Raw genomic sequence first — 20,158 nt, 5'->3', positions numbered from 1 at the left:
AGCTTGGGGATGCTGATACGTCTCCGTCGTATCTATAATTTTTGATTGTTCCATGCCAATATTATTCACTTTCATATACTTTTTGGCAACTTTTTATATTATTTTTGGGACTAACTTATTGATCCAGTGCCCAGTGCCAGTTCCTGTCTATTGCATGTTTTTTGTTTCGCAGAAACCCAATATCAAACGGAGTCCAAACGGGATAAAAACGGACGGAGATTTTTTTGGAATATTTATGATTTTCGGGAAGTAAAATCGACGCGAAAAGGTATCCGAGGTGGTCACGAGGTAGGGGGGCGCGCCCTACGCCCCCAGGCGCGCCCCTGACCCTTGTTGTCCACCCATAAGGCGGTTGATGCTCTTCTTTTGGCGCAGGAAAGATTATTTTATGAGAAAGATCTGGGCGAAAGATTCACCCCAATCGGAGTTACGGATCTCCAGATATAAAGGAAACGGTGAAGGGGTAGAATCTGAGAATGCAGAAATAGAGAGATAGATCCAATCTCGGAGGGGCTCTCGCCCCTCCCAAGCCATGGGAGCCAAGGACCAGAGGGGAAACCCTTATCCCATCTGGGGAGGAGGTCAAGGAAGAAGAAGAAGAAGGGGGGCCCTCTCCCCCTTGCTTCCAGTGGCGCCGGAACACCGCCGGGGGCCATCATCATCACCGCGATCTTCACCAACAACTTCACCGCCTTCATCACCAACTTTCCCCCATCTGTGCAGCGGTGTAACCTCTCTCTTACCCATTGTAATCTCTACTTAAACATGGTGCTCAACGCTATATATTATTTCCCAATGATGTATGGCTATCCTATAATGTTTCAGTAGATCTGTTTTGTCCTAATGGCTATTTGATGATCGTGATTGGTTTGAGTTGTATGTTTTATTATTGGTGCTGTCCTATGGTGCCCTCTGTGTCGTGCAAGCATGAGGGATTCCCGCTGTAGGGTGTTGCAATACGTTCATTATTCACTTATAGTGGGTTGGTGAGTGACTGAAACACAAACCCGAGTAAGAGGGATTGTTGCGTATGGGATAAAGGGGACTTGATGCTTTAATGCCATGGTTGGGTTTTACCTTAATGAATCTTTAGTAGTTGCAGATGCTTGCTAGAGTTCCAATCATAAGTGAATATGATCCAAGTAGAGAAAGTATGTTAGCTTATGCCTCTCCCTCAAATAGAATTGCAATAGTGATTACCGGTCTAGTTATCGATTGCCTTGGACAAATAACTTTCTCGTGACAACAAGCTCTTTCCTTTTACTAATTTAGTTGTGTATTTATCTAAACAACCCCTAGTCTTTATTTACGTGTTCTTTATTATCTTGCAAACCTATCCTATCACACCTACAAAGTACTTCTAGTTTCATACTTGTTCTAGGTAAAGCAAACGTCAAGCATGCCTAGAGTCGTATCAGTGGCCGATAGGACTTGAGAGAGTATTTGTTCTACCTTTAGCTCCTCGTCGGGTTCGACACTCTTACTTATCGAAAGAGGCTACAACTATCCCATATACTTGCGGGTTATCAACTAACAACCCAATCGACTGAACAAGTTCAAGATTGCAAGATTATACCAGCTTTGGAAGTTGTCGCATCATCAGTCTCTTCATCGTCTTAGGCTTTGTCGATATCCATGGAGGTCCCAGAAGTTGCAACACTGAAAAGTTCGTAATCCACTCGGTCAGAGCAGAAGTATGAGTCACTAGGAAAACACAGAAAGATAGAACACTCACACAGAAGCAACAGGAACGTCCATCTTGATCTTGGGCAAGGCCTTCCGAGACTTTGAAGGGGCAACCTTGGGCTTCTTGGCGACCTTCTCCGACGGCTCTGGAGTCGAAGTCCGAGTGCGCTTATGCACTTGCATGCTCGGAGCCACAACTTTGTTATGCCCGCCCGCTGGATCATGGATTTGCTTGGATCGGCGCTCTGTGCGTGGTGGTGAGTCGACCTCCTCTTCTTCATTGTCCGACTCATCACTCTCTTCCTCATCATCATCATCAGGGGATTGCCAGTCGCCGGTCTCTTCTGCGCTATTCGCTCCCTCCTGGACTTGCTCCTCGGCTTGTTCCTCGTTCGGCATTGAATATATCTCAGTGTAAACCTGCAAGGCAAGAAGTCAATCAAACATCAGTTGGATTTCGAGACATTCGCAAAACATAATGAAGCACACTCAGTAGCAAAGATCAGACCTTGTCCCGCTGGTTCTCGGCGTCAAATGGGTCGACTCTCCTAGCCCCCCTAGGGTTATCTTTGTTCCCGGTAATGCTCTTCAGCCACAGGGCCACCGTATCATCCAGAACCTCCTCTGGGTGGACCCAAGTGGTGTCATTGGAGCTCGGGTACACCCACATCGAGTGGTCACGGGCTTGGAGCGGCTGGATGCATCGACTGAGATACATCTCCAGTAAATCCATAGCAGTTACACCCTAACGGACCAACTGGACTACACTCTTGACCAACATGTCCGTCTCTACTTTCTCTGCTGCGGTCATAGTCAGTGAAGAAGGTTGCTAGGCTCGGCCTAGGGAAAAAGGAGGATGACCAGTTGACTGACCGGGGGTCGCAATATCCTGGCAGTAGAACCAGGTCGACTACAAGCCCCTGACCGACTCGGGAAGTGTCATCCTAGGAAAAGGGCTCCTCCTCCTCATCTGGATCCCTAAACCCCCGCACATCTGGATCACGTGCATCCTCTCGTCACTCGGATTTTCCTTCTTCACGGTCTGGGAGCGGACTGTGAAAATGTGTTTGAAGAGACCCCAGTGCGGTCGACAACCCAAGAAGTCTTCACATATAGACACGAACGCAGCAAGTTATGTGATGGTATTGGGAGAGAAGTGGTGAAGCTGAGCACTGAAAAAGTTCAGAAAACCCTGGAAGAAAGGACGCGGAGGAAGGTAGAAGCCACGGTCGACATGGGTAGCAAGAAGGACACACTCACCCGACCGCGGCTGAGGTTCTATCTCACCCTCGGTAGCCTCGTAGCCCCAGCAGCGATCAAACCAGTGGCGGCCAGATCTTCCAGATCCTCTGGCTAGAGCGTAGATCGGATCCAGTCTCCCTGAATCCAACTCGGCGGCAGCCCGGACCTTGACGATGACCCCCGATTCATCTTCTTGCCCTTCACCATAGCCGTCGCCTTTTTTGCACGCTCCAATGCCGCCGTCTTGTCCTTCACCATGGTGGCGGGCTGCGCACTAGCGGGGCGGTGGCATCAAGGGCGAAAGAGGATGCGATGGAGAGGCAGAGGAAGAAGAAGGGGAATGGGAGTGCACAGTGCAGACGCCTCGACCACAACGCCTTTTAAGGGCCTACTTCCGAGTGGCTGACGCGTGGGCCCGAGCGATCCTGTCAAATCCTGCAACAGTCGCACACTAAATACGTGGCAAAAAAGGTGCCGTGGAAATCGAGGCGCCCCTATCTATCCGTCCCGTTTACTATGGTGCGCTCCGCTTCACGCGCTTCCCCAGATTTCCGAATCCCGTGAGATCCGGGATCCGCAATAACCAATCGCGCCAAAGATTTCGTGTCATAGCAACACTCGGAGAGTGCCAGCGTAAGTTCACTCGACAACCTCTGAATCAATCAAGGCGACTGAAATGAAGCCGAAGTTTCAGCATGGACCTCAAATCCAGTATGAATACTTGTGCAACACAAGAGTCAAGGCAGGACCAACTTCAACCTTCTTTCCACTCGGACCTCAATCTATTCGGGGGCTAATGACGATGCAATAGACCTAGGGTAGGGTCATAGGCCTGACCTATATGCCCAACCCAAGGTCACTGCCCTAAAAGCAAAGACATTCAAAGCATAACATGAAGTATCAACTGAAGCCATCGAGTGCAATCCACTCGACCAGTCACCTCACTCGGATACCCCCAATTTCACTCGACCAAGACGAAGCCATTCGACCATACAGGAAACCACTCAGAGTACAGAAGACCTAGAGTCACTCAGGATGGTAGCGGTCAGGCATTCACTCCGTAGTCTTAAAGGTCATTAATAACACTTTATAGCTGGCATTACCAGTAACACCCTATCTTAATGTACATTGAACCCCTGTAATGGAGGATGGCTGGGGTCCTGGCGCACTCTATATAAGCAACCCCCCTCCTCTAGGACAAGAGTTTGCACCCCTTGTAACACACACCCATATTCCGGTCGACTGCCTCAGGGCACCGAGACGTAGGGCTTTTACCTCCTCCGAGAGGGGCCTGAACTCGTAAACTCATGTGTACAACCTTGGCATAGCTAGGGCATCGCCTCCTCATATGTACCCCCTATTCTTACAATCAGACTTAGTACCACGACATGCACTGCTAGGTGTCATGCTGAGAATGCACCCCGACAAGCATGCACTACTGCAAGATGCTGCTAACGCGACACTACGGTCAGAGACCCTTTGACGAAACTGTGTGCGATGCATTAATCGCAAATGGTGATGTAAAATAACCATAAAAAAAGATGCAAAACGTTTGTGATGAAGGATACATCAAACACGGTCCAGATTTTAGTTGCGTGTGCGATGAGGGGCATACGATTTAGTTGAATGAACTGTTTGCGATGAGGCAAAACAAAAGAAACAGGCAGCTAGATGAAGGTGTGTGAGATATATAGAATATAGTTCACTCGAATGAACTGTTTGTGATTAGGCAACACAAAAGAAATGGCCAGCCAGATCAAGGTGTGTGCGATATACGGCATACAATTCACTTGGATGAACTATTTGCTTTGAGCCAAGAGAACAGAAACGGTTCAATTTAACAGGATGTGTGTGATACGCGGCAAACAGGTCTGTAATCAGAAATGTATGCGAAGACCGATAATAATACACACGATTGCTTCTAATAAGCCATGTGTGTTGTGGGCAAACGCTTGGTGGTATACAATTGTCAGCAATTGATGAAATCATCACCGACGAGTTCCCCAGTATGGTCCATGTGCGATGTCATTGCACACAGAACAACAACATATGTACTTATAACTTATAAGGACTTGATTCCATAAACAAATTGAACATCCAATTACATATGTGGCTAGTACACACATGACCTTTGCACACACCTAAGTATGTTCCAAAATTCCTATAAAACTCAAATAATGTATAAAAAGGAAAAATGAACCGTGAATAATTTCATATTACTATAGTTGCATGTTGCCTCTATAAAATAAATCACGGCAGGAAGAGACAGTGTATGTCGTTTCGCACACATAGGTGACAAGGTCCCTCTAGGAACCATGAGCCTTTTTTAGAGAAGCTCCGGTTTGTAAGAAGTTTGTATCAAAACTTGTCCCAAATTGGACTAATTTTTTACCATAGCATGTTGGTGCTATGTCATAACACCATGCCAAGTTTCATGATTTTGAGGCAAGTTTTGGATTTACAGTAATTTCAAAACCAGGTTTCTCATTGTCTACTGTAGAGTCGGCACCAGCCTAGATAGGCTTTTTCCTCGTGGGTCCCAAATGAAAAATCCAAATCTATCACTACCATGCAGCTTTTATTATTAAGAATTAAACCCATTTGGTGTGCTAGCTGAAAATAAGTTTGTGGGTGTTGGTGAGGCCTAAGAACTTGCGGTTCTATAATGAACAAAGATCTCAAGGATCCCGCGAGAGTGAGGTTATTTCCCTATGTTGTGAATGCTTATAATATTTATGTCTTAATTAAAGAAATGGCAAGCCAGTGGCCCAGTATGAAAGAAAATATAGGTAAAAGCCGAGTAGAAAAGGGCAATAAATATCTAAGTCCAGCTTACAAACAGTACAAAAGCACGATGATTAATTGCTCATCTGGTTTAGAAAAATCAAAATTGAATAGGACAATGACATCTAACTCAACCAAAGTTTTTGGCAGCCACAATCAAATGAATCGGTCTGATCTATAAAATCAAGAGCCCGGGTCAGAAATCCTATTGGTACATGATGACAATGTGTTGTAAATAGAAGCTGAGCATGATCAGAAGCCCTTAGGTCCACCTGAAACGTCTTTTTATGTTGTACAACACTTGCAGCTGTAAGAAATTTCTTGTCGAAAAACTTAATCCTCACGGACAATAGTGCACTCGCATTCAACATGAAGAATGTGACAAAGCTAGTGTTTGCATTGTTGGATGCATATCCTTCCAGCGTTATTGTCTTCAAACGAATGTCATGAGATCTGAGAAAAACCCGGTGCTTCTTAAACCATCGATTGGCTATACTTTTTTCTGCATGTCTTAGTGCCTAAATAGAGATGAAGATTGAAAACACTTAATGTCTAAAAAGATTATGTTGAAAGAGTGATAGCTGAATGATTAATTATAGTATGCTATGAATGGGCTTTCAATGTGCGTGAAATCATCACCTTTATATACAAATTCTCCAGACATGGAAAGCATTGTAGCAACCCAATAATTGTGTTCAGATCAAAACACAACATACTGATATGTAAGGTCTTGATAGAATCCACCACCACTGATAGGATGAAGAAGCTCTTCATTGAGCATAGAAAATAATATTAGTACAAAAAGTGTACTCCAAGATGATACTTATGCGCACAAATGAAAAAATCAATTACAAAAGTTTATGTGAATAATATAAAGTACCTCAATAGGTGTGGAACCAAACACCATCTTGAACCATCTAAAAGGATCACGAATTGCACCCCAGGTCCAGTTTAGGCGCAGAGACTACAATTATTTGTGAAGGTACTATAACACAATCAAGGAGCAAACTTTGAAGTGAAGGGGCATCTTCGATGATGAGATCATGTCCAGAAAAACAAATTCCCATGCTTACAAGGTGGGACAACTTTATTTTTAGACAACGGATACGAATTTCCATTCCAAAAACAAGCAGCAAGCGCTCCAGGGCAGGGCAGCCTGAGTGGAGGATGCTATGCAGTGCGGCCTCTGACAGATCAACCACCACAAGCGCAAGTTTTTTTAGCAATGGGAGTCAAAGAATTTGTACCAGATTGTCTGCTAGATGGCACCGGGCGAAGGTGACGGTATGGAGAGAGGAGGCCATGAGATGGACATCGGTGGTGAGGGCACAGATACATCGGTTTGTGTTATGTTACATACATAGTCATGGTAGAAATCAAGCTGCTAGAGTTTATCGAATTGACAGGATGTCAGCCAGGCGGCAACCGTGACGGGTATGTCCAGCAGGTAGCATGCCGGGATGCATATGCGTTGAACGGAGCCCTGATGGGAGGAGATGATGGCTCCGGGGAGTTCAGGATCATCATCGACAGATAGCTGAGGACAGTCGAGATTAAGAGGCGCGGCGCGCCACAGAGTGGGCGACCGAGATGCGAGGACTTGTGTCCAGTAGCCATCCTTAATGGGGAGAAGGGAGATGATTGTCACATCCCTAGCTGCTGGTAGTGCTCTAGGCTAGCTCATGTGTGCATCATGTCTATATTTTTTGAAACTTGAATTGAGGAATATTGGAAGCCTCAAAACCCTAAATAAAAGAGGGGCAAAAACCCTAGAAATCTCATTCATTGCTCCAAAGTGCTCCTCTTAAATGTTTGATAATTTTTGGTAAGGGTTCTGGTCCCAACCAAAATATTGAACATTTTTAAGGATTTATTTTTGGGACTTTGAATTTAAATCACTAGCTATTTGAATTTGAATTATATTCATATAATTAGAATATAATTTAAATACCCCTGAAATATTTTATAAGCTTTTGGAAAAGTCCATCTAGCAATATAAAATATTCAGAGGAGTTTTTGGCATTGTTTGAATTATTTTAAAATTCAAAACAGTGGCAAAATAATTTAAATAAAACAAAAACAGAAGAAAAATATAAAACAGAATAGAAACAGAAAGAGAGAGAGAGAGTAAGCTACCTGGCGCCTACCAAGCCCACCTGGGCCTCACCTGACCGGCCCAGCTAGCAGCCCGGCCACCTGGCCAGCCCACCTCCCCCCCTTGTCCTCTTCTTCCTCTGCCAGTAGGCAGAGGCGAGGCGTGGCGCGCGCCCGAAGAGCTCCGGCCACCTCCTGCTTCGCCGTGCCAGCCTCCCCGACTCCCTCGCGACGCCACGGAGACGCCTCGACCCCCTGCACCTCCCCTCTCTTCCCCTGGACCCCGTTCCCTCCTCTGTTTTCCTCCCTGCACGCGCCCGAGCGGAGCTCGTCGTCGCCGATGCCGTTCGCCGTAGCCACCGTGTTCCTCGCTGCCACCCGAAGTACCCAGGAGATCCGCCTCGACCACCTCTTCCTCCTCGCCGAGAAGCGCACCGCGGGAGCCCCTGCAACGTCGCCACCGCCGTCTTCTTCAACCTCGGGACCGCCGGCCATCTTCGTCAAATTCGTCAGCTCCGGTGCCTCCCCGAGCTCCCCGAGGCCACCGTCGCAACCCCTGTGAGCTACTCTTCCATTCCCCCTCTTCCTCGCGCTCGTTCCCGTACCCTAGCCGCCTTTTCACCGGAGCCGATTGCTCCTCGCCGCCGGCCATGGCGTGGCCGTGGCCACAGCCACCGCAGCTCGCTCCTGAGCCCACCCGCGTGCTCACCGCAACCTCAGGAACCCAAAGCACTTAACCATTCGTCCTCCCGTGCACTGCAGCGCCGATCCCGCGAAACCCCGAGCTCCGGCCGCTGCCTCGGGCTCCATTCCGGCGAACCCCAGCCACCCCCGCACCTCCCGTTGGTCCCCCTAGATGCGCACGGGCGCGGGCTACCTCCTGGTGCCCTTGGCGCGTCGATCCGATGCCCCTAGCGCAAGTCCGGCGTTCCCCCGCCGTGCGGAATGGTCGCCGCCGGCGAAACTCCGGCGACTACCGATGTGGCACGCCTAATTAGCACTAATGACCCTGTTAAACTAACCCCGTGGCACTGACAGTGGGCCCCGTAGCGGGTCAAAGCCCGGGTCAACGCGGGATTAGCCCCTGTGTCACTGACGTGTGGACCCCACACGTCAGGTTTGACCTGGACCGCCCGTTGACCTGCTGAGGTCAGCATGAGGTCATGCTGACGCCATAATTCATTTTCTGGAATTATTTTAATTCTAAATATTCAGGAAATTCCAGAAAATGCCTAAAACTTCTAAAATTCATAGAAATTCAACCGTAACTCCAAATTAAATAAATTATATATGAAAAATTATCAGAAAAATTCAAGGAATCCATCTGTACCATTTTCATGCATGTCAGAACAACTTATAGCTGCTGTTTAGCACAAATCATTTAAATGGCATTTAATTAATCACATATGGAGTTTGAATTTGAATTTTATATTCAAACCAACTTCATTTAATCTGTTGCTAGTTGCATTAGCCCAAAACACATTCTTTTTGCCATGTCATGATCATGCATCATATTGTGCATTGCATTGATTGTGTTCCCTTCTGTGTTGCCGGTATTTGTCCCCCCTCGATAGATGTGATACCGATGATGTGATCGTTGACACTGATGAAGACTCAATGTTATCTTCAGAAGTGCCAGGCAAGCAAAACCCCCTTGTTCATTCCGATACAATCCCACTCTCTCGCTCCTGCTCTCTTTTACTGCATTAGGACAACAACGATTCAACTATTACTTGCTGCGGTAGCTGAACCCCTTTATCCTTTGCATGACCTGTCATTGCCACAGTAAATAGATGAAACCCACTAGCATGAGTAGGAGTTGTTTGAGCCCTGATGTGCCTACTCATTTATGTTTGTTGTCATGCCTGCTACTGCTTAGAGTTGAGTCAGGTCTGATTCATCGGGGATGAATCAGAGGCGTGTGAACATGTCCTACTGTGTGTGAGCTAAGTGTGTGAACACGATTTGGTAAAGGTAGCGGTGAGAGGCCATGTAGGAGTACATGGTGGGTTGTCTCATTGTAGCCGTCCTCAGGAACTGAGTTCTGTGTTTGTGATCCATGATTCAGCTACTACCACGCATTGGGCCCGAAACCAATGGACCCTCTCGGCTTCTTAATCACCCTTGTCCTCTGTCCAGGAGTTGCAAGTAGTTTCTGGTGTTTGTAGTATGCTGGAGGCCGTGCGCAGCGCTGACCATAGGGGTGGGCTGTGATGCGGTAGGCACATGGCCGGGTAAACCGGGCGCCCGTTTGGTGTCACGGAACCCTGTACACATCGTTTGGGGCTGTGAGCGAAACTCCGGCCGGATCTCCTCATGGATGGAACCCGAATAGGCGATAAACCTGGACTAGAGACTTGAGTGTTTAGGTAGGCCGTGGCCGACACCCACGTTGGGCTTCCGCTTGAAGGTTGCCGAGTACATGTCGTGTAAACGGCGGTAAGTGGTGAGAGCGTGTGTGAAGAAGTACACCCCTGCAGGGTTAACATCATCTATTCGAATAGCCGTGTCCGCGGAGAAGGACTTCTGGGTTGCTTATATCAGTTCATAGACAAGTGAAAGTGGATACTCTAAAATACGCAAGATAAGCGTGAGTGCTATGGATGGCATTCTCGTAGGGAGACGGGAGTGGATCCATAGTGGTGTATTGATATGGTGAATATGTGGACTCGTGTGCGCCACCTCAAAGAGTCGCTTGCAGTCGTAGTTTAGGATAGCCACCGAGTCAAAGCTGGCTTGCTGCAGTTAAACCCCACCATCCCCTTTGTTGATAATGATGCATATGTAGATAGTTCTGATGTAAGTCTTGCTGGGTACATTTGTACTCACGTTTGCCTATTTTATGTTTTTGCAGAGAGACTTCGGTCTCGCTAGTAGTTCCGCATGGACTTCGACGTTTAGCTTGTTACCTCAGCTACGATCTTGTGCCCTCGGCAGGATCTGGTAGATAGTCAGGCTTCTCATCCTTTTTCATTTATAGATGTCTGTACTCAGACATGATAGCTTCCGCTTGTGCTTTGACTTGTATGCTCTGATTGTTGGGTCATGAGACCCATGTTTGTAATATCTCGCTCCTCGGAGCCTATTGAATAAACTACTTGAGTCGTAGAGTCATTTTGTGATGCCATGTTGTATTGCACATATCGAGCATATTGTGTGTATGTTATTGAAATGCTTGGTATGTGTGGGATCTGACTATCTAGTTGTTTATCTTTAGTAGCCTCTCTTACCGGGAAATGTCTCCTAGTGTTACCGCTGAGCCATGGTAGCTTGCTACTGCTCTGGAACACTTAGGCTGGCCGGCATGTGTCCTTCTTCGTTCCTGTGTCTGTCCCTTCGGGGAAATGTCACGCTTTGAGTACCGGAGTCCTGTTAGCCCGCTACAGCCCGGTTTACCGGAGTCCTGCTAGCCCAGTGCTACAGCCCGGACCCACTTGCTGATGACCGACACGTTCGAAGCTGGGTCATGAATGCCTGTCCCTGTAAGTCTGTGCCACTTTGGGTTCACGACTAGTCATGTCAGCCTGGGCTCCTTATCATATGGATGCTAGCGACACTATCATATACGTGAGCCAAAAGGCGCAAACGGTCCCGGGCAAAGGTAAGGCGACACCCGTGGGGATACCGTGCGTGAGGCCGCAAAGTGATATGAGGTGTTACCGGCTAGATCGATGTGACATCGAGTCGGGGTCCTGACAGCGTTGGTATCAGAGCTTGACTGCCTGTAGGATTACCAAGCCAAATCGGTCGATGTTGAGTCTAGAAATTCTTTAGTTATATAAGGGAATTGATTGTGGGATGGAACGTAAGACTCTTTTTACTCCTTATACCTTATGCCCTTCTGATCTGAGTCATCATCTTATCTTCTACGGGGATTAAGAAACTAGGCTATCTCTTCTTTCTATCAGGATCATGTGTTACTAATCTGCAGACTTGTAGGATTGATGGTTCTAAGCTTGAGTTCAGTTTCTACTTCTGTATGTTAACTGTTGATCTCGAGACCTTGATATTGTGCTTCTGAGTGGTTATGCCACCATTTTTGTGAATGTCTCAAATCTTTTCTGAGCATTTACAGCCGTTATGCTGTCCGAGTCATTCCAGGTTTCTAAATAGTCTGATGCATTTGCAAAATCCTTTCCCTCTGGTTTCGATGTTCCTTTATGCCAGCTCAATCACACTAATTGTTGAGTTGAGGTATTCTATTGCCTTGACATTATGTTGGAGTTACTACTATGACCCTAGGTGTCTTAGGGGATCATCTAGTAATTTAGCCATGATTTGTGTTCCCAGTGTGATGATTCTGGCCATCATTTTTGAAAGCATCCCGTGATGCTACTTAGTAGTAGGTATTCTATTCCTGGGTTCTTAAACCCGATATTCACCCTACTTACATCATGATGATAGTGTTGCTAGTTCCTTTAGGATATTAGTAACCTTTGCGATAGTCCTCGAGGTTCGTGGTACATCCTTCTTCCAATTACCATGAACCATTCTTGGCAGAAGTTCTTCTGAACCAAAAGATGACACCAAGAGTGCTGTCGATGAGTTCTCCATGCTATATTGTGACTCTGCCAGTTCTACTTTTCTGCATGGGTTATCCTGAAGAAATATGTTGAACTTGGTTCGACATACTACTTTATGCATCCACAACTCAGAAATATTATATGTTCTTTTGAGTTGTCTCTCTTTAGTTGCATTCTGACCCTCGTCTATCAATTGATAGTCAAGAGTATGCGTGCGTTCGTCTATCGATGCCTATTACTCTTGTGGTCCGTCAAGCCATTCTATCGCGGAATGACTAGGAGAAACAAACTCCAGTACCTCTTCCATATCTAGGATGGGGTCAAAGTAGTTGTATTCCGCAGATCAAATGCCAATCCAGCTTTTGGTTCTGTTCTACCTTGGAGTATTAACCCCTTTATGTCAGAATTGTCACGAGAACTACACCAACTCTCATGAATTTTGACGTAGTAATACTTCTCACCATCATTAGTCATTCCTCGGCCATCGTGTTGATGCAACCGGAATACCGACAAATGAATTGTGATGTGTGAAATCAATACTCACAGCAACCTCGTTGCTTGGTAGTTAAAGGATAATAATTTCAATCTTAGCATGTTGGTTTTTGAATCATCCCTCTAAGATTGATCGTGCTACCTAGTCCTTATTTCCTGGTGCACTCTTTGATTGATGAGTTAGGATTTTGTCAAGTCCTCGCTCATTTGATCATATCATCTTGCCCTGAAAAGCAAGATTGTTCTTGAGCTTAGTAACATATCGGTGGTTCGTGATTTCGAAGATCTTCTCGGAAGTATTACCAGGTTGTCACCTGACCGCTATGTTGAGCCCGTGATCAAGTTGGTTTCTTGTGAACCACCTTTCTCCAAGAATCTGTGTTGGTTATCCCGGAGCTAGTTGGTTAAGCTAGACAACAACTTGGAGAGTTGGAAGATAAAAGCTTGCCTGACTTAGTTCGTTCCAAAGGGATATTCTTGTGTAGTGTGTGTTGAAGAAAGATGATATCTTCATCGATTGGTCCCTGTGATCAGTTGCTGGACCTATTGTCTTATCAATCCTTTGATTTGAGTGTGGGCTATCGTCAAATCAAGTCAGAACCAACGATGTTCGTAATGTTGTCTTCCTCGTGGTTGATCCCTCGAGCATACACCATTATATCTTTTGGGTCTGACCAATGCTATCACCGTGTTCACACGATGGTGGAAGTTCAGTGATATGGAAATTCCGATGAGTTGTTGTTGAGCCCATTGACAACATCCTTATCTCCTCCATGATGTTGTTGAACATTAAGTTAGTGTTGGAAACTTTTGAAAGCATTTTCTTCATGCTAGCTCATGAAGTACTTGTTTGATGAAAGGAGTGACTTCCTTTGATTCACGTGCATTTTGATGTAAGTTGCCGTCGTGAATTCGAGAAAGTTTGTTTTTGCTCCTTTGGAATCATCCCAAGTCGGTCATGCACGTGCGAAGAATTCTGTGGTCTGTTAGACTGATCATCTTCATTCCATACGTATATCCTAGCACACCAAGCCACTAATTGATTTGTTCAAGGAGAAGAAGTTCCTTCTTAAGAGTATACCTTATGCAAGGATTTTGATATCCTCGTTGATGGTTCCCCACCTGAACTCGGAAGTGTTTTATTATAAGACTACCACGTGATCCTGTTTGTCTGGGACAACATGTTCACATGTTTGTAGCAGAACCAGCTCATGTTTTGGAGCTTGCTATCATAGTTCATCTCCCGAGAATCCCGCAACGTCATCTCGTCGATTTGTGTTGCAAACTTTCATTTTTCTTCCTAGACTCGATGAGTCTGGAATATCCTGACACCAACCAGATCTGAATCTCAGGCAGATATGATGATTGGAACATTTCCCAAGAACTATAATATTGGTCCCTCGACAACCGGTAAAGTGGATGTCGTGGCCAACACACCTAGCCGGAAGACCTATCATTGTAGTATCTTGTTGAGGAAGTTGGCCACCTCCCCATAAGGATTTCGTAGGATTTACCTCCGTAACTGTTTCTTATGGATTCTATTGCTCCCGAAGTCCGACCTTTACTTGATGTTCTAGATATCAAACCATATCTATGAATGGGTTACCCTAGCACATCAAGGAGAACATTAGAAGCGGAGTGCTAAATGTCTCTCGGTCGATCATCCAGATTTTATTTCCTTGGCCTCGCTAAGGTGAAATCTGAGAAGGTATTATCTTCCTTTGCATCTGCATCCTCCATCACCATTCATCATGGTAGCAAGTTGTGTTGCCAGGATCCTTGACACGGATGTTGGTAAAACCTTGATGAATGTGGAAATGCTCAAGTTCTTGAGAGCACGCACAAGCGCTACGTGTTATCATCGGCACTAACCGAGATTGCTCTCAGTTTCCTCGGCAATGCTATGACCCTTTCAAACAGTGAATCCACTCTCTTTTGTTGGGTTCTTCCCCAGTTACCAGAATCATTCCCAGCATTTGCATTCTGTTCCCAGCTTGCACCACCAATGTGCCATTCTACCATGGGTCTCTTCCATCTCCGGTGATAAGGAAATTCATCCATTACGTTGTCTTCAACAAGGTAATCCACATCATCCAAGTCCGAGTATGCCATTCTACCGACCCCCTCCAAACGATCGTTGTGAATTGCCTTATGCTGGTATGAAGAGTTTCAATGATCTTTGAATCAAAGGTAATTCTTTTTGCCACTTAAGATAATACCCTACGATCACCCTCCTCCAGGATGTTTCGTCGTGGTATCATGGCAATTCAGCTCCTCGCTACGTTAACAATCGATTACCACCTTCTTAAGTGTGGAATTATTGTCTACCTAGTGAACCTTCGTCATCCGTTTCTTTCCACCCCTCTTGATGTGTATCTCGTGTCTCAACCCGAGAGATGGTTCTAAGTCTCATTCCGTGAGTTAGTCCTGAGTTGTTCGACCTTCGAGAAGACCGATCCTTTTAGAGTTTTCCTTTCCTCTTCTTGTCATGATTAGCTGAAGTTCTCAGAGCAAGACGACAAGACAAAGATGGTGTTCAAATCAACGTTCATTTGAAGTGCAACCTGGATCGTGAAGATTGTACTAGTTTGCGTTTCCCCTTTATCCTACCCTACGCTTGAATCTCGAGACGAGATTCTTGTTTAGTGGGGGTGAGTTGTCACATCCCTAGCTGCTGGTAGTGCTCTAGGCTAGCTCATGTGTGCATCATGTCTATATTTTTTGAAACTTGAATTGAGGAATATTGGAAGCCTCAAAACCCTAAATAAAAGAGGGGCAAAAACCCTAGAAATCTCATTCATTGCTCCAAAGTGCTCCTCTTAAATGTTTGATAATTTTTGGTAAGGGTTCTGGTCCCAACCAAAATATTGAACATTTTTAAGGATTTATTTTTGGGACTTTGAATTTAAATCACTAGCTATTTGAATTTGAATTATATTCATATAATTAGAATATAATTTAAATACCCCTGAAATATTTTATAAGCTTTTGGAAAAGTCCATCTAGCAATATAAAATATTCAGAGGAGTTTTTGGCATTGTTTGAATTATTTTAAAATTCAAAACAGTGGCAAAATATTTTAAATAAAACAAAAACAGAAGAAAAATATAAAACAGAATAGAAACAGAAAGAGAGAGAGAGAGTAAGCTACCTGGCGCCTACCAAGCCCACCTGGGCCTCACCTGACCGGCCCAGTTAGCAGCCCGGCCACCTGGCCAGCCCACCTCCCCCCCTTGTCCTCTTCTTCCTCTGCCAGTAGGCAGAGGCGAGGCGTGGCGTGCGCCCGAAGAGCTCCGGCCACCTCCTGCTTCGCCGTGGCAGCCTCCCCGACTCCCTCGCAACGCCACGGAGACGCCTTGACCCCCTGCACCTCCCCTCTCTTCCCCTGGACCCCGTTCCCTCCTCTGTTTTCCTCCCTGCACGCGCCCGAGCGGAGCTCGTCGTCGCCGACGCCGTTCGCCGTAGCCACCGTGTTCCTCGCTGCCACCCGAAGTACCCAGGAGATCCGCCTTGACCACCTCTTCCTCCTCGCCGAGAAGCGCACCGCGGGAGCCCCTGCAACGTCGCCACCGCCGTCTTCTTCAACCTCGGGACCGCCGGCCATCTTCGTCAAATTCGTCAGCTCCGGTGCCTCCCCGAGCTCCCCGAGGCCACCGTCGCAACCCCTGTGAGCTACTCTTCCATTCCCCCTCTTCCTCGCGCTCGTTCCAGTACCCTAGCCGCCTTTTCACCAGAGCCGATTGCTCCTCGCCGCCGGCCATGGCGTGGCCGTGGCCACAGCCACCGCAGCTCGCTCCTGAGCCCACCCGCGTGCTCACCGCAACCTCAGGAACCCAAAGCACTTAACCATTCGTCCTCCCGTGCACTGCAGCGCCGATCCCGCGAAACCCCGAGCTCCGGCCGCTGCCTCGGGCTCCATTCCGGCGAACCCCGGCTACCCCCGCACCTCCCGTTGGTCCCCCTAGATGCGCACGGGCGCGGGCTACCTCCTGGTGCCCTTGGCGCGTCGATCCGATGCCCCTAGCGCAAGTCCGGCGTTCCCCTGCCGTGCGGAATGGTCGCCGCCGGCGAAACTCCGGCGACTGCCGACGTGGCACGCCTAATTAGCACTAATGACCCTGTTAAACTAACCCCGTGGCACTGACAGTGGGCCCCGTAGCGGGTCAAAGCCCGGGTCAACGCGGGATTAGCCCCTGTGTCACTGACGTGTGGACCCCACACGTCAGGTTTGACCTGGACCGCCCGTTGACCTGCTGAGGTCAGCATGAGGTCATGCTGACGCCATAATTCATTTTCTGGAATTATTTTAATTCTAAATATTCAGGAAATTCCAGAAAATGCCTAAAACTTCTAAAATTCATAGAAATTCAACCGTAACTCCAAATTAAATAAATTATATATGAAAAATTATCAGAAAAATTCAAGGAATCCATCTGTACCATTTTCATGCATGTCAGAACAACTTATAGCTGCTGTTTAGCACAAATCATTTAAATGGCATTTAATTAATCACATATGGAGTTTGAATTTGAATTTTATATTCAAACCAACTTCATTTAATCTGTTGCTAGTTGCATTAGCCCAAAACACATTCTTTTTGCCATGTCATGATCATGCATCATATTGTGCATTGCATTGATTGTGTTCCCTTCTGTGTTGCCGGTATTTGTCCCCCCTCGATAGACGTGATACCGATGATGTGATCGTTGACACTGATGAAGACTCAATGTTATCTTCAGAAGTGCCAGGCAAGCAAAACCCCCTTGTTCATTCCGATACAATCCCACTCTCTCGCTCCTGCTCTCTTTTACTGCATTAGGACAACAACGATTCAACTATTACTTGCTGCGGTAGCTGAACCCCTTTATCCTTTGCATGACCTGTCATTGCCACAGTAAATAGATGAAACCCACTAGCATGAGTAGGAGTTGTTTGAGCCCTGATGTGCCTACTCATTTATGTTTTTTGTCATGCCTGCTACTGCTTAGAGTTGAGTCAGGTCTGATTCATCGGGGATGAATCAGAGGCGTGTGAACATGTCCTACTGTGTGTGAGCTAAGTGTGTGAACACGATTTGGTAAAGGTAGCGGTGAGAGGCCATGTAGGAGTACATGGTGGGTTGTCTCATTGCAGCCGTCCTCAGGAACTGAGTTCTGTGTTTGTGATCCATGATTCAGCTACTACCACGCATTGGGCCCGAAACCAATGGACCCTCTCGGCTTCTTAATCACCCTTGTCCTCTGTCCAGGAGTTGCAAGTAGTTTCTGGTGTTTGTAGTATGCTGGAGGCCGTGCGCAGCGCTGACCGTAGGGGTGGGCTGTGATGCGGTAGGCACGTGGCCGGGTAAACTGGGCGCCCGTTTGGTGTCACGGAACCCTGTACACATCATTTGGGGCTGTGAGCGAAACTCCGGCCAGATCTCCTCATGGATGGAACCCGAATAGGCGATAAACCTGGACTAGAGACTTGAGTGTTTAGGTAGGCCGTGGCCGACACCCACGTTGGGCTTCCGCTTGAAGGTTGCCGAGTACATGTCGTGTAAACGGCGGTAAGTGGTGAGAGCGTGTGTGAAGAAGTACACCCCTGCAGGGTTAACATCATCTATTCGAATAGCCGTGTCCGCGGAGAAGGACTTCTGGGTTGCTTATATCAGTTCATAGACAAGTGAAAGTGGATACTCTAAAATACGCAAGATAAGCGTGAGTGCTATGGATGGCATTCTCGTAGGGAGACGGGAGTGGATCCATAGTGGTGTATTGATATGGTGAATATGTGGACTCGTGTGCGCCACCTCAAAGAGTCGCTTGCAGTCGTAGTTTAGGATAGCCACCGAGTCAAAGCTGGCTTGCTGCAGTTAAACCCCACCATCCCCTTTGTTGATAATGATGCATATGTAGATAGTTCTGATGTAAGTCTCGCTGGGTACATTTGTACTCACGTTTGCCTATTTTATGTTTTTGCAGAGAGACTTCGGTCTCGCTAGTAGTTCCGCATGGACTTCGACGTTTAGCTTGTTACCTCAGCTACGATCTTGTGCCCTCGGCAGGATCTGGTAGATAGTCAGGCTTCTCATCGTTTTTCATTTATAGATGTCTGTACTCAGACATGATAGCTTCTGCTTGTGCTTTGACTTGTATGCTCTGATTGTTGGGTCATGAGACCCATGTTTGTAATATCTCGCTCCTCGGAGCCTATTGAATAAACTACTTGAGTCGTAGAGTCATTTTGTGATGCCATGTTGTATTGCACATATCGAGCATATTGTGTGTATGTTATTGAAATGCTTGGTATGTGTGGGATCTGACTATCTAGTTGTTTATCTTTAGTAGCCTCTCTTACCGGGAAATGTCTCCTAGTGTTACCGCTGAGCCATGGTAGCTTGCTACTGCTCTGGAACACTTAGGCTGGCCGGCATGTGTCCTTCTTCGTTCCTGTGTCTGTCCCTTCGGGGAAATGTCACGCTTTGAGTACCGGAGTCCTGTTAGCCCGCTACAGCCCGGTTTACCGGAGTCCTGCTAGCCCAGTGCTACAGCCCGGACCCACTTGCTGATGACCGACACGTTCGAAGCTGGGTCATGAATGCCTGTCCCTGTAAGTCTGTGCCACTTTGGGTTCACGACTAGTCATGTCAGCCCGGGCTCCTTATCATATGGATGCTAGCGACACTATCATATACGTGAGCCAAAAGGCGCAAACGGTCGCGGGCAAAGGTAAGGCGACACCCGTGGGGATACCGTGCGTGAGGCCGCAAAGTGATATGAGGTGTTACCGGCTAGATCGATGTGACATCGAGTCGGGGTCCTGACAATGATCTCCCCAAGGATGCTGTTTGGGAGATTGCTGATGTGATCCGCCAGGGATTCTACCGGTTCCTCAGGTCTAGCGGGGCCACATCTGGCCGCACAGGCGGGTCCAAGATCTACATCTGGCAGCGGCGCTGGCCGGAGCCTCATCTTTGTACATACCAATCTGAAAGAAAAAATGGCATAAACACAAATGTAGGACATTCAAAATCAACTCTCAAGATCTAAAAAAAAGGCACAAACATATATGTAGGACATTGAAAATCAATTCTCAAGATCTGGCCACGAATTATTAGCATGCAAGCTAACCCTAGTATGATTATTAGCAAAAATCATTTGTATAGCACAAACAATTAATCACTAACTCTATACGGATAACATTCAGACAACCAATACACTACGTGCATCTAACGGATCTTAATTACTCTGATTTAAATGACTTAGAGAACATAACCATAGGATTTGTCTTCCAAATAAATTATAGAGTGGGGGGGGGGAGTAACAAGAGAAAACACATGATATGTTTGCCGCACA

The sequence above is a fragment of the Triticum aestivum genome, chromosome 6B (assembly GCF_018294505.1).
Source record: "Triticum aestivum cultivar Chinese Spring chromosome 6B, IWGSC CS RefSeq v2.1, whole genome shotgun sequence".
Taxonomy (NCBI): Eukaryota; Viridiplantae; Streptophyta; class Magnoliopsida; order Poales; family Poaceae; genus Triticum; species Triticum aestivum.
This window is presented reverse-complemented; position numbering follows the sequence as displayed.